Genomic DNA, 12274 nt, shown 5'->3' with positions numbered 1-12274 from the left:
AATTGGTACCCAACAAAAGAAGTCTGTGAGGACAAGAAGAGACATTTTCCTTGCCATGCGCTTTTCTTCCTTCACTGTTTCAGAGCGTCCCGAGGCTCTGCTTGTTTTTCTTGCACTGATAAATATGGCTGTGTAACAGAAACCGACTATTAAGAAACAGATAAGGTTGAGTCCAGTAAACATTGCAATCGATAAGAACATGGACACTTTGTTATGATCATATATATTATGTGATACATGATCAGTCCTTAAGATATTTGAATAGTTTGTAACTTTGACGTCTATGGCAACAGTGCTTTCATTATAATACTTTAACTTTGAAATGGGAAGTCCTATGCAAACCTCAGAAACTGGATAAACACCTGAATCTGATTCTGATAGTATAAAAGAGGTGATACTTAAAGTAAATGCCACAAGCCACAAAATGGCTGTTAATAAGCGGCTCAATTTTGTCCCCAAGCGTTGGTTACCAAATGGATACTTTATCCCCAGAAAACGGTCTATGCTTATCAGTGTTATAAAGAAAGCTGAAGCCTCACTGGATAGCACAGATAAGGCTCCAGCAAACCTGCACAAGCCACTTTTTCGCCAGGATTCAGAATTTGATGGGAAATAGTCCACATAATATGCATCTACTGAAAGCAAAATGATCATGTATATGCACATTGCGAGATCAGATAGGGAGAGGTTTGTGATGAGAAGGAACTGGACCTTGTTACTTTGCCTTCTGTTCTTGAATCGTGTGTAAAGAGCCGCAATGTTTCCAATAATGCCAAAGATGCTTATAAACCACATAACAGTGCGAAGGAATTCAAATGTCAACATTCGTTTACATGTTAGGAATGACGAAGGTGGCTCATCACTAACACAATGAACAGATGTTGCATAACAACATGTTGCAGCACTGGTGACGAACAAGTCAACACTTTCATTTAACCCTGAAAATAGTTCCCTCTGTATCCATAGCAGTGGGTTTACTCTTAAGTTAACTGTTTTTAAAGAGATACACTTTGATAGTAGTGGAATCTGATCCAATTTATTTTCAGAAAGGTTTAAATACCTTACTTGACTCAGGCTACGAAAAATGTGCTCTGGAAGATAGTGGAACTGGTTGTGATCAAGGCCCAGCTCATGAAGCTTGGTTTGGTTTTGAAATGTGCCTGGATGGAGAAAGGATAGCTTGTTGTCGGATAGCCACAGTTTGCGTAGGTTACTTAACGATCCAAAAGCATCAGGTGCTATGTCATGTAATGTATTGTTATGCAGGTATAACAGTGTTAGATTTACCAGCCCTTCAAACAAACCAAAATGAATCTTGCTGAGTGCATTGTGAGACAGGTATAAGTTCAGCAGACTTGTCAGTCCTTCAAACACACCAGGCTGTATCTCACGTAATGCATTGTTATCCAGGTTTAACCACTCCAGACTTGTCAGTTCTTCAAACACACCAGGCTGTATCTCATGTAATGCATTGTTATACAGGTGTAACCCCACCAGGCTTGTCAGTCCTGCAAACACACCAGGCTGTATCTCATGCAATGCAGTGCTATACAGGTATAACTTCTCCAGACTTCCCAGTCCTGCAAACACACCAGGCTGTATCTCACGTAATGCATTGTTAGACAGGTATAACCCCTCCAGACTTGTCAGTCCTGCAAACACACCAGGCTGTATCTCACGTAATGCATTGTTAGACAGGTATAACCCCTCCAGACTTGTTAGTCCTGCAAACACACCAGGCTGTATCTCATGCAATGCAGTGCTATACAGGTATAACTTCTCCAGACTTCCCAGTCCTGCAAACACACCAGGCTGTATCTCACGCAATGCATTGTTACCCAGGGATAACAACTCCAGACTTGTCAGTCCTGCAAACACACCATGCTGTATCTCACGTAATGCATTGTTATACAGGTATAACTTCTCTAGACTTGTCAGTCCTTCAAACACACCAGGCTGTATCTCATGCAATGCATTGTTATCCAGGTTTAACCACTCCAGACTTGTCAGTTCTTCAAACACACCAGGCTGTATCTCACGTAATGCATTGTTATCCAGGTTTAACCACTCCAGACTTGTCAGTTCTTCAAACACACCAGGCTGTATCTCATGTAATGCATTGTTATACAGGTGTAACCCCTCCAGACTTGTCAGTCCTTCAAACACACCAGGCTGTATCTCATGTAATGCATTGTTATACAGGTGTAACCCCTCCAGACTTGTCAGTCCTGCAAACACACCAGGCTGTATCTCATGTAATGCATTGTTATCCAGGTTTAACCACTCCAGACTTGTCAGTTCTTCAAACACACCAGGCTGTATCTCATGTAATGCATTATCTCTCAAATTCAATGTCCGTAACCTACTACCAAACCTTGCAAGTGCCATTGGTTCAATATTATGCAAAGTACTATCGGACCAGGACAGATGAGTCACATTACCTGGTGGATACAAAACTCGAGTCACAGACACATATCCATCTGTGCAGTTACTGATTATGGTGTCGACATCATCCAAGGTACAGGTGCAATTAGATGGGCATTCCATTTGACATCTTGTTACATTTCCATAATACCAAGATCCATTTCCATACACTGAATCTTTCAGATTGACACACTTGATTGTCCCATTGTTGTCCTGTCCATTCACAGTCATCTGTGTACTACATGAAAACAAAATCAAGTATAACACCAATGCTATTCCCATATAGCATAAGAGTATACCAGGAATCCTGCAATAAGCCAGTCTAGTCATGGTGGTGTTGTCAGCTCCATTTCAAATCACAAAATGATCACTTCATCCCAATTGCTTCTTCTGTTATAATAAGAGTGGCGGTGTAATATTTCAGAAATCAATCAATTACTTGATCATATTATACATGATATACCTATTCCCCTTGGTAATCACTGGTAAAACAGATTAAGCTATTCCAGTTGAAATCCTTACACCCCCTATGGAAGATATGGTCTAAATCTCACACACAGGGGGTGAAAATTTCAAATGGAATCATCCATTCAGGTATTGCTATTTGAAATTGACACTCCCTGTATGAAAGATTAAGGTCATGTCTTAAATACGGGGTGTATGGATTTCAACCGGAAAAGCTTTTATGGGCAGCCTACAAATACTGTAAAAGTAGACAATTTTGTGTGATTAACTTTTCACGTTTTGCTATTTTTGAACTGTTCCCCTTGTTTTTAAATTTGTGATTCTAAGTTTCCTGAAACAAAAATGAATATATTTGTGTGTGGTTATTTTTGCAGTAGCAGCTTGGAAAGTAAAAAGCGCAAAAATGAGTGTAGTGTGAAAATTTTCACTTTAGCAGTATATCATGGTCTGTCAATAAATTGAGGGATAATGGTCATTGGGTATATTAAAGGGCTAGCTTAATTTTTCCCCATTTATAAACAAAACAAAAATGTTAATAAAATTTAAAAAGCATTATTTGCTTATTACATTCTAGAGATATAGAATAGTATACTGATAGGATAATGACTGAACTTTGTTCTGGTTCTTTGGAGTCCAACCTCGGGGAAATGTGTGAAACTCCTGCTAGAGGAGCAGCAGTTTAATTGATGAATAGTTTGCCATATCTCAGGTGTTTCATTACCTGGGTCATGTGGGTCACAAAATGTCAAGATTAAGAAATTCAATGGGCTTTGACCTTTTTGGCATAATTACCCACAGAATATGGAGAAAAACAAAAAATAAAATACAGTGGTGGTTGAAAATAAATGGGTCGATTTTTTGGATATTTTGGATGAAGTGGAATGGAATGATATTCATAGTGCTAATTTTAATTGCACTATTGAAACTCAGTTGAGGTCCTTTTATTTTAAATTATTCTATAGGGCAATCTGTACTAACAAATTTTTTCATAGAATCGGTAGAGCTGATTCGCCAAACTGTTATTTTTGCAACTATATGCCTGAAACACTTGTACATTTATTTTGTGAATGTGTTAAGGTTACCCCTATTTGGGATGAATTATGCTTTTTAATTAATAGTGTGTCTGGGGAGTCTTTTACATTACCAATTTTGAACAAATGTTTGGTGTTACCAATTTGTCCGAACATGATAGTTGTATGAATTTTCTTTTTCTATGTTTGAAATTTTATTTGCACAGATGTAAATTTCAACAAACCCAGCCGAATTTGGTTGCTTTTTCAAATTTGGTTAAAATTAAGAGAAACACAGAATATAAAATTGCTGAAAGCAAGGGAAAGCTTAATAAGCATTTTAAGAAATGGACCCTTGATCTTGAAGCCTCTTAATTTTTTTACCCCTCTAATATTTGTTTTTCTTTGTTATTGCTTTTTTAGGCCACATCATTACACCATGTATGTTGTGTTGTGATTGTTGTTTTTTTGTTTGGTTTGAGTACCGGTATGTGTTTTTGTGTCCCCTGTTTTGTCTTGTTTGTGTTGGGGTGGGTGTGTTGGGGTGGGTGTGTTGGGGTGGGTGGGTTTGGTTTGTCTTCTTTTCCTGATATTAGAGATTTCCCTTTTTTTACAGCTACTGTGTACAATTAATTATATGTTGTTTTCTTATGACTAATGAATCCTCTTCATGTTTTTGTTGTTTATTATGTCAATGCAACCATTGGGCTGATCTGTGTCTGTCATTTCCCAGCTCTTTGGCTGCCTGTGCTTCTTGCCTTGTGCATTCTCTTTCTACTGGACACAGATCATCTCCATGTATTTTATTTTTAAAGAACTTCCATGATGTGGGATTTGATTGTATGAACAGTAGTTGATTAAGAGCAGGGGGCTGGTGGTTATTATCTTTGTACCAGAGATGTAAGTTTTCGGGAAATATCTTTGTTATGTGTCTTTTTCGTGGCTTATATCTTTGTTATGTGTCTTTTCCGTGGCTTATATCTTTGTTATGTGTCTTTTTCGTGGCTTATATCTTTGTTATGTGTCTTTTTCGTGGCTTATATCTTTGTTATGTGTCTTTTTCGTGGCTTATATCTTTTTATGTGTCGTGGCTTATATCTTTGTTATGTGTCTTTTTCGTGGCTTATATCTTTGTTATGTGTCTTTTTAAGTGGCTTATATCTTTGTTATGTGTCTTTTTAAGTGGCTTATATCTTTGTTATGTCTTTTTTTAAGTGGCTTATATCTTTGTTATGTCTTTTTAGTGGCTTATATCTTTGTTATGTGTCTTTTTAAGTGGCTTATATCTTTGTTATGTGTCTTTTTCGTGGCTTATATCTTTGTTATGTGTCTTTTTAGTGGCTTATATCTTTGTTATGTGTCTTTTTTCGTGGCTTATATCTTTGTTATGTGTCTTTTTCGTGGCTTATATCTTTTATGTGTCTTTTTCGTGGCTTATATCTTTGTTATGTGTCTTTTTCGTGGCTTATATCTTTGTTATGTGTCTTTTTCGTGGCTTATATCTTTGTTATGTGTCTTTTTCGTGGCTTATATCTTTGTTATGACAGGGTTCGAGGTTTGAGGACGGTTTTACTGCCAAAATGGGGGGAAAATGAAGTTCATGTTATCATAACATTATACATGTTTTCTGGACTAGAATTTTGTGCTGAGTCCATTTCTGAACTTTTTAATACACAGGGTATCACCATTTTAAAGATATGTAACAAATTCTAAGCGCATGTTGTTTTTACGAAGAATGATATGAAAATGTTAACCAATCCTGGGAGTCTACTTGGAACACAACTGTATTTAAAAAAGTTACAGAGCATTATTACTTCAGTTAAAGTTGTTTTGAATCTATAAATATGTTAAATAAACTATAAAGACTGCTTAAACACTGTTCTCATGTATGAAAATGAAATGATGTTGGTAAATGAGGCCCCTGTATTCCTATATTTAGTAAACATATAGCGGTCAGGTTTGGTGTCAAGACAATATATCTATTGATGTCTAAACTCATAAAGAAATGATGTTCTTAAAGTGTTAATGTATAACTGATTACCTTTACACAATCTTAAAATTTTTATACTGAAGCATAGCACTTTATTCACCCCTGACATCAGAAATGGCTTGTTGATAGCGCAACTGAATATTGTGTGATCTAGCGGCACGGGCTGCATCAACTTTATTTTCTGATAAGTGGTTGATGTGATGAGCTGGTACAGAACTAAAGTTCTCTTCACCATCACCATTCTGTTTCAGTTTTCTCAGGATAGAACTTCTCTTCTCAGATGTTCAGGTACATCAGTTGGGGAAATGACTTTAGCTGGATACCAGAAGCAACCATGCTTTGCCCATACTACATCTCCCGGTGTGAAAGATTCTTCATCATCGGTGGTCGTATTATCATCAGATCATCCCTTTATAATTACATATTTGAGGGCACAACATGAAAGGCATTGACTGCTCTTCCTGGAATAATTTTTATGGGTGTGACCTTTGGGTTTAAGGGGTTGATACATCAGAAAAATGGCGTGAACCTCAAAATGGGGCAAAATCTGAGTCGTAAAAAAAATTATTTTGAAAAAAGTATACATGGCATCATTCCACAAATCTAATCGATTGTGGGGATTGGTAGAGTGCACAATCGATCAACTTTTCAGAGCTGTACCTCCATAAGTTTTTCGAAATAATTTTTTTTACAATTTGCCATATTTTTTTCACGCTTAGGGGTAGGGGTAACATTTTTGCAATTTTCTTCAATTTTTCTTTTTTGAAGGAAGTTAAAATTATTACCAGTGTAATGAAATGAGGGGTTAATGAGGTCTCTAGACCCTTTAGATCAAATTTTATGGCGAAACTAAGATACAAATCTCTCGAAAATGACCTTTTTTGGGCTTCGTTTTTTCACTTTCAAGTTCAACTTTATCCTGGTATGGTATACAAAGTAAGCAATGAAATCAATTAAAAACAGTTTTATTTGAACAAATAAACCATCAGGTAATACAAAATAACAGAGTAAGACAACATTTATCTATATAGTAGAAAATATTAGGGATTAAAATTAATGGTGAATTTTTTTTCACCTAAAACTGGTCATTTTCAGTAAAAATTGCCATAAATCCATGTTTAACCCCAAAAGCGACTTAAGATACAGTATTCTAAGTTAGAAAATTGAAAATTCAGTCATTTTACCTTAGAAATACTATATATGCTCATTTTTAGAAGTATTCTTCACACCTAAATATTTTTTTCACACATTTGGCAGTGAAACCGTCCTCAAACCTCAAACCTCGAACCCTGTCTTATGTGTCTTTTTCCCCCACCAGCCTCAAGTACAGGGAATATAAAAATAAAAAAAAATAAAATACTAATTTCATATAAGGCTGAACAGTGCATATTGCAAAGTGAATTAATTAAGCTATGCCATTTTCAGGGACACAGGACGAAGCATCATATTATATTACATATGGAGAGCTTTGTTGCAAAACCCCTTACATCCACTTTTGACTTTTGGAGAAAAACAGCTTTTTTTAATTGTGCAAGTATTACTGGTTCGATTTGATTCAATTTGGGTTTGGATAAAGTGTTGATGAATATAAGCTAAAAGAATAGGTTTGGTACAATTTAGAAGCCTTTCTTTTCATTTTATTATATCTTTTATATCGCGCCTTTTGTGGATGTAAGGGCTTTTGCAACAAAACAAATTTACCCCTTTTCTAGAAACCACCTTTGCAATCATATTTGAGCCCATTGTTTGCACTACTTTAACTTGACTAAATGCTTTCAAAATCAAAAAGAAAAAGAAATTATGAATTTTTCATTAAATTCGGGAAAATGGCATTTTTTTAGTATTTCCGAAGTTACACCTTTTGTTAATTAAAATGATTTTTTCAAAAATAGTGACCCAAAAACAGTTCCCTTTGGTTTTAATAGGTAAAGAACATTCCAAGCTACTAGTATACATAAAAAAATTAAAACAAAACAATTTTATATTCATTTTATGTTCAGATTTCCGGAAATTCCCTAAGATTTCCCAAACAGGAAATATACCATATCTCCGGAAGGGAAAGTCGTATGAAGGTCAAACAACCACCAAAATGTGTATTTTTATCCACACTATAATGTCATGTCAATAACTCAATTTCAGCCAAAAGTGGATGTAAGGGGTTTTGAAACAAAGCTCTTCATATATAACATCAACTTCAAAACTGAGATTGTAATCAACCCTGCTATAATGATAACATAAATGTCATAAACCTCTGGTCTGTTTTGTTGATCAACATTGTAAGGATAATTGGTTACAAGTTGTGAGGTAGTGATTACAATTTACTGGTTCAGGTTTCAGTCATTGACTTGTGCAAGTTGTTGAACCAACCTGTCACAGACAGGGCTGAAAAATTGTGCAGAAAAAATTGGACATAAAAAAATACAAATTATGCAGAAAAATAGCAAAATATAAATAAACATAACAGCCCAAGTAGACTAAGACTTAGGTTTACATTATACCTATTTAAGCTTTCCACTATTTTTTTCATGAGCAAGATAGCAGAAAGTAAGTAGTGAAACCATATCTTTTGCTGAAACTTGGCTGAAATATGAATTATGTTGAGAAAAATTGGTCAGAGAAAACAAATTTGCGAAAATGGTTGAGCCCTGGTACAAGCAGACAAGCCACAGTGAAAATATAAGTCATCAATTCAGGGATTGTTTAATATGGGAGGGCTGGAGTTTGGACTAAAAAATTGGCCAAAAATTTCACCCTCACTTCCAAGTTTTCCCCTTTTAGGTCATCCCAAGGAAAAGACCTAATTATGGCGTCGTGTGTCTGTCAGTCAGTCTGGGTGTCAATGTATTCTCACAGGGCTATGCTTGTGTATTTTGTTTTGTACAAAACATGCTTGTGTGTCATTTATTCTTGGGTGCAGAAGCAGAGTATTTCAGGGGGGTATAGAGGGTAAATGAAAACAATGTTCTCATGAGTATTTACTATGTGGGGTGTTCAATACCCATCTCTTTGGATGAACTGAGGCCGCCGTCTCTTTTTTTTAAAAATATGATTTATAAGTGTGTCACAGTATTTCACAATAAAAACCCTGCAGATCGGGGCGGAAGACCTTAAGAGACATTATTTGGTGATGTTAATTCTTTAGCTGTCGTATGAATGATGATTGCATTGAGGTAGCCCAGGGCCTAGCAGCACAAAGACACATGTCCACTAGCTGTCGTATTGAATGACTGCATCAAGGTTTACCCAGAGCTTGGCAGCACAAGAACACTTACTCAATAGCTGCCATATGAATGAATGCATCGAGGTAGCCCAGGGCACATTGGCACAAAGATGATGACTTAGCTGCCGTATAAATGATTGCATCAAGGTAACCCAGAGCTTAGCAGGACAAATACAAAGCCACATGTCCATTAGCTGCCATATGAATGAATACATCTAGATAGCCCAGGGCTCAGCGGCACAAAGACGTATGTTCATTAGGTGCCATATGAATGAATAAATCTTGATAGCCCAGGGTTCAGCAGCACAAAGACGTATGTCCATTAACTGTTGTATGAATGATTGCATCTGGATTGCTAGGGCTCAGTGGCACAAAGACGTATGTCCACTAGCTGATGTATGAATGATTGCATCTAGATTGCTCAGGGTTCGGTTTTTGCCGGCAAAAACCTGTTTTTGCCAGCAAAGTGGCAAAAACTGTTTTTGCCAGTTTTTGCCCGGTTTAAACCGGCAAAAATGGCAAAAACTCACACATAGTCACTCAAATATTAAAAGTGACACAGAAAGCTCATAAACAGTAACACACATCTTTCAACGAATCATTCATCATATTTTTTGTCTCATCAAGTCCTTAAAATGAAAAAGTTTAGAATTTGATACATGCCACATTTCGATTACATGCACTTGAGCAATGAAAACGCATGCCTTTAATTTCTGAATATATTGCTTATAATTACAAAATCTGGCCTTGTTACACTCTGGAACTTATTTTTGTAACTTAATAATTTGTTTTGAGATGAAAAAATTGAACTGTAAATCACCTTTGCAAAAACTGTTTTTGCCAAGTAGTTAAAACAGCGTTTTTTTCCACCTGCGGCAAAAACCTTCGAATCCTGAGATTGCTAGGGTTAGGCGGCACAAAGATATATATGTCCATTAGCTGTTGTATGAGTGATTACATCTGGATTGCCTGGGCTCAGGGGCACAAAGACGTATGTCCATTAGCTGCTGTATGAATGATTGCATCTAGATTGCTTGGGCTCAGTGGCACAAAGACATATGTCCATTAGCTGCTGTATGAATGATTGCATCTAGATTGCTTGGGCTCAGCGGCACAAAGACATATGTCCATTAGCTGCCGTATGAATGATTGCATCTAGATTGCCTGGGCTCAGCGGCACAAAGACGTATGTCCATTAGCTGCCGTATGAATGATTGCATCTAGATTGCCTGGGCTCAGCGGCATAAAGACGTATGTCCATTGGCTGCCGTATGAATGATTGCATCTAGATTGCCTGGGCTCAGCGGCACAAAGACGTATGTCCATTAGCTGCTGTATGAATGATTGCATCTAGATTGCCTGGGCTCAGCGGCACAAAGACGCATGTCCATTAGCTGTTGTATGAGTGATTACATCTGGATTGCCTGGGCTCAGCGGCACAAAGACGCATGTCCATTAGCTGCTGTATGAATGATTGCATCTAGATTGCTTGGGCTCAGTGGCACAAAGACATATGTCCATTAGCTGCTGTATGAATGATTGCATCTAGATTGCTTGGGCTCAGCGGCACAAAGACATATGTCCATTAGCTGCCGTATGAATGATTGCATCTAGATTGCCTGGGCTCAGCGGCACAAAGACGTATGTCCATTAGCTGCCGTATGAATGATTGCATCTAGATTGCCTGGGCTCAGCGGCACAAAGACGTATGTCCATTGGCTGCCGTATGAATGATTGCATCTAGATTGGCTGGGCTTAGCGGCACAAAGACGTATATCCATTAGCTGTTGTATGAATGATTGCATCTAGATTGCTAGGGCTCAGCGGCACAAAGACGTATGTCCATTAGCTTTTGTATGAATGATTGCATCTAGATTGCCTGGGCTCAGCGGCACAAAGATGTATGTCCATTAGCTGTTGTATGAATGATTGCATCTAGATTGCTAGGGCTCAGCAGCACAAAGACATATGTCCATTAGCTGCCGTATGAATGATTGCATCTAGATTGCCTGGGCTCAGCGGCACAAAGACGTATGTCCATTGGCTGCCGTATGAATGATTGCATCTAGATTGGCTGGGCTTAGCGGCACAAAGACGAATGTCCATTAGCTGCCGTATGAATGATTGCATCTAGATTGCTTGGGCTCAGCGGCACAAAGACATATGTCCATTAGCTGCCGTATGAATGATTGCATCTAGATTGCCTGGGCTCAGCGGCACAAAGACGTATGTCCATTAGCTGCCGTATGAATGATTGCATCTAGATTGCCTGGGCTCAGCGGCACAAAGACGTATGTCCATTAGCTGCCGTATGAATGATTGCATCTAGATAGCCCAGGGCTCAGCGGCACAAAGATTTATGTCCATTAGCTGTTGTATGAATGATTCTACATTGCTCAGAACTCAGCAGCACAAAGACGTATGTCCATTAGCTGTTGTATGAATGATTGCATCGAGGTAGCCCAGGACTCAGCGGCACAAAGATGTATGTCCATTAGCTGTTGTATGAATGACATCCAGATTGCCTGGGCTTAGTGGCACAAAGATGTATGTCCATAGCTGTTGTTTGATTGATTGCATCTAGATTGCTTGGTTTCAGCGGCACAAAGACGTATGTCCATTAGCTATTGTTTGAATGATTGCATCTAGATTGCTTGGTCTCAGCGGCACAAACACGTATGTCCATTATCTGCTGTATGAATGATTGCATCTAGATTGCAAAGGGATCAGCAGCACAAAGACGTATGTCCATTAGCTGCCGTGTGAATGATTGCATTGAGGTACCACCAGACTCTGTGACACAAAGACTAATTCCATTGTAGTCATTCATGAATGCATACTAATTTGGGTTATTCCTTCATGTAATTTTAACAAATTAGGGTTAGGGTTTGTTTTGGGTTATATTTGCTGAAGGGGTATATTCTATTCAATTTTTTTGTACTCTTTCAATTGTGAATTTTTCAACTGAAGGGGTATAACACATTGCCCATGGGGGTTTGCAGACCAAAAAATTTTGGCTCCAATTTTTTTATTAGTAAATAATTTCTACTGACTTGAACCCACGCTAGCTATGGCAGGAATCCCATGATTCAATCTCATAATCACCCCAGATGAAAATATGGGGTATTTTGATGTCAAATCATGGAATATATGACTGCTTTATGT

At 37.7% G+C, this 12274-nt stretch overlaps 1 protein-coding gene across 1 annotated transcript in view; it reads left to right on the top strand.

Moving 5' to 3' along the window:
• Positions 1-12274, top strand: part of LOC140141622 (serine-protein kinase ATM-like) — a 128796-nt gene that overhangs the window by 43281 nt on the left and 73241 nt on the right. The gene's annotated exons all lie outside the window — the stretch shown is intronic.

Source organism: Amphiura filiformis, chromosome 19 (genome assembly GCF_039555335.1).
Source record: "Amphiura filiformis chromosome 19, Afil_fr2py, whole genome shotgun sequence".
In the NCBI taxonomy this organism is placed as follows: Eukaryota; Metazoa; Echinodermata; class Ophiuroidea; order Amphilepidida; family Amphiuridae; genus Amphiura; species Amphiura filiformis.
The sequence above is the reverse complement of the archived record's forward strand: the minus strand, read 5'-3'. Positions and strand labels throughout refer to the sequence as shown.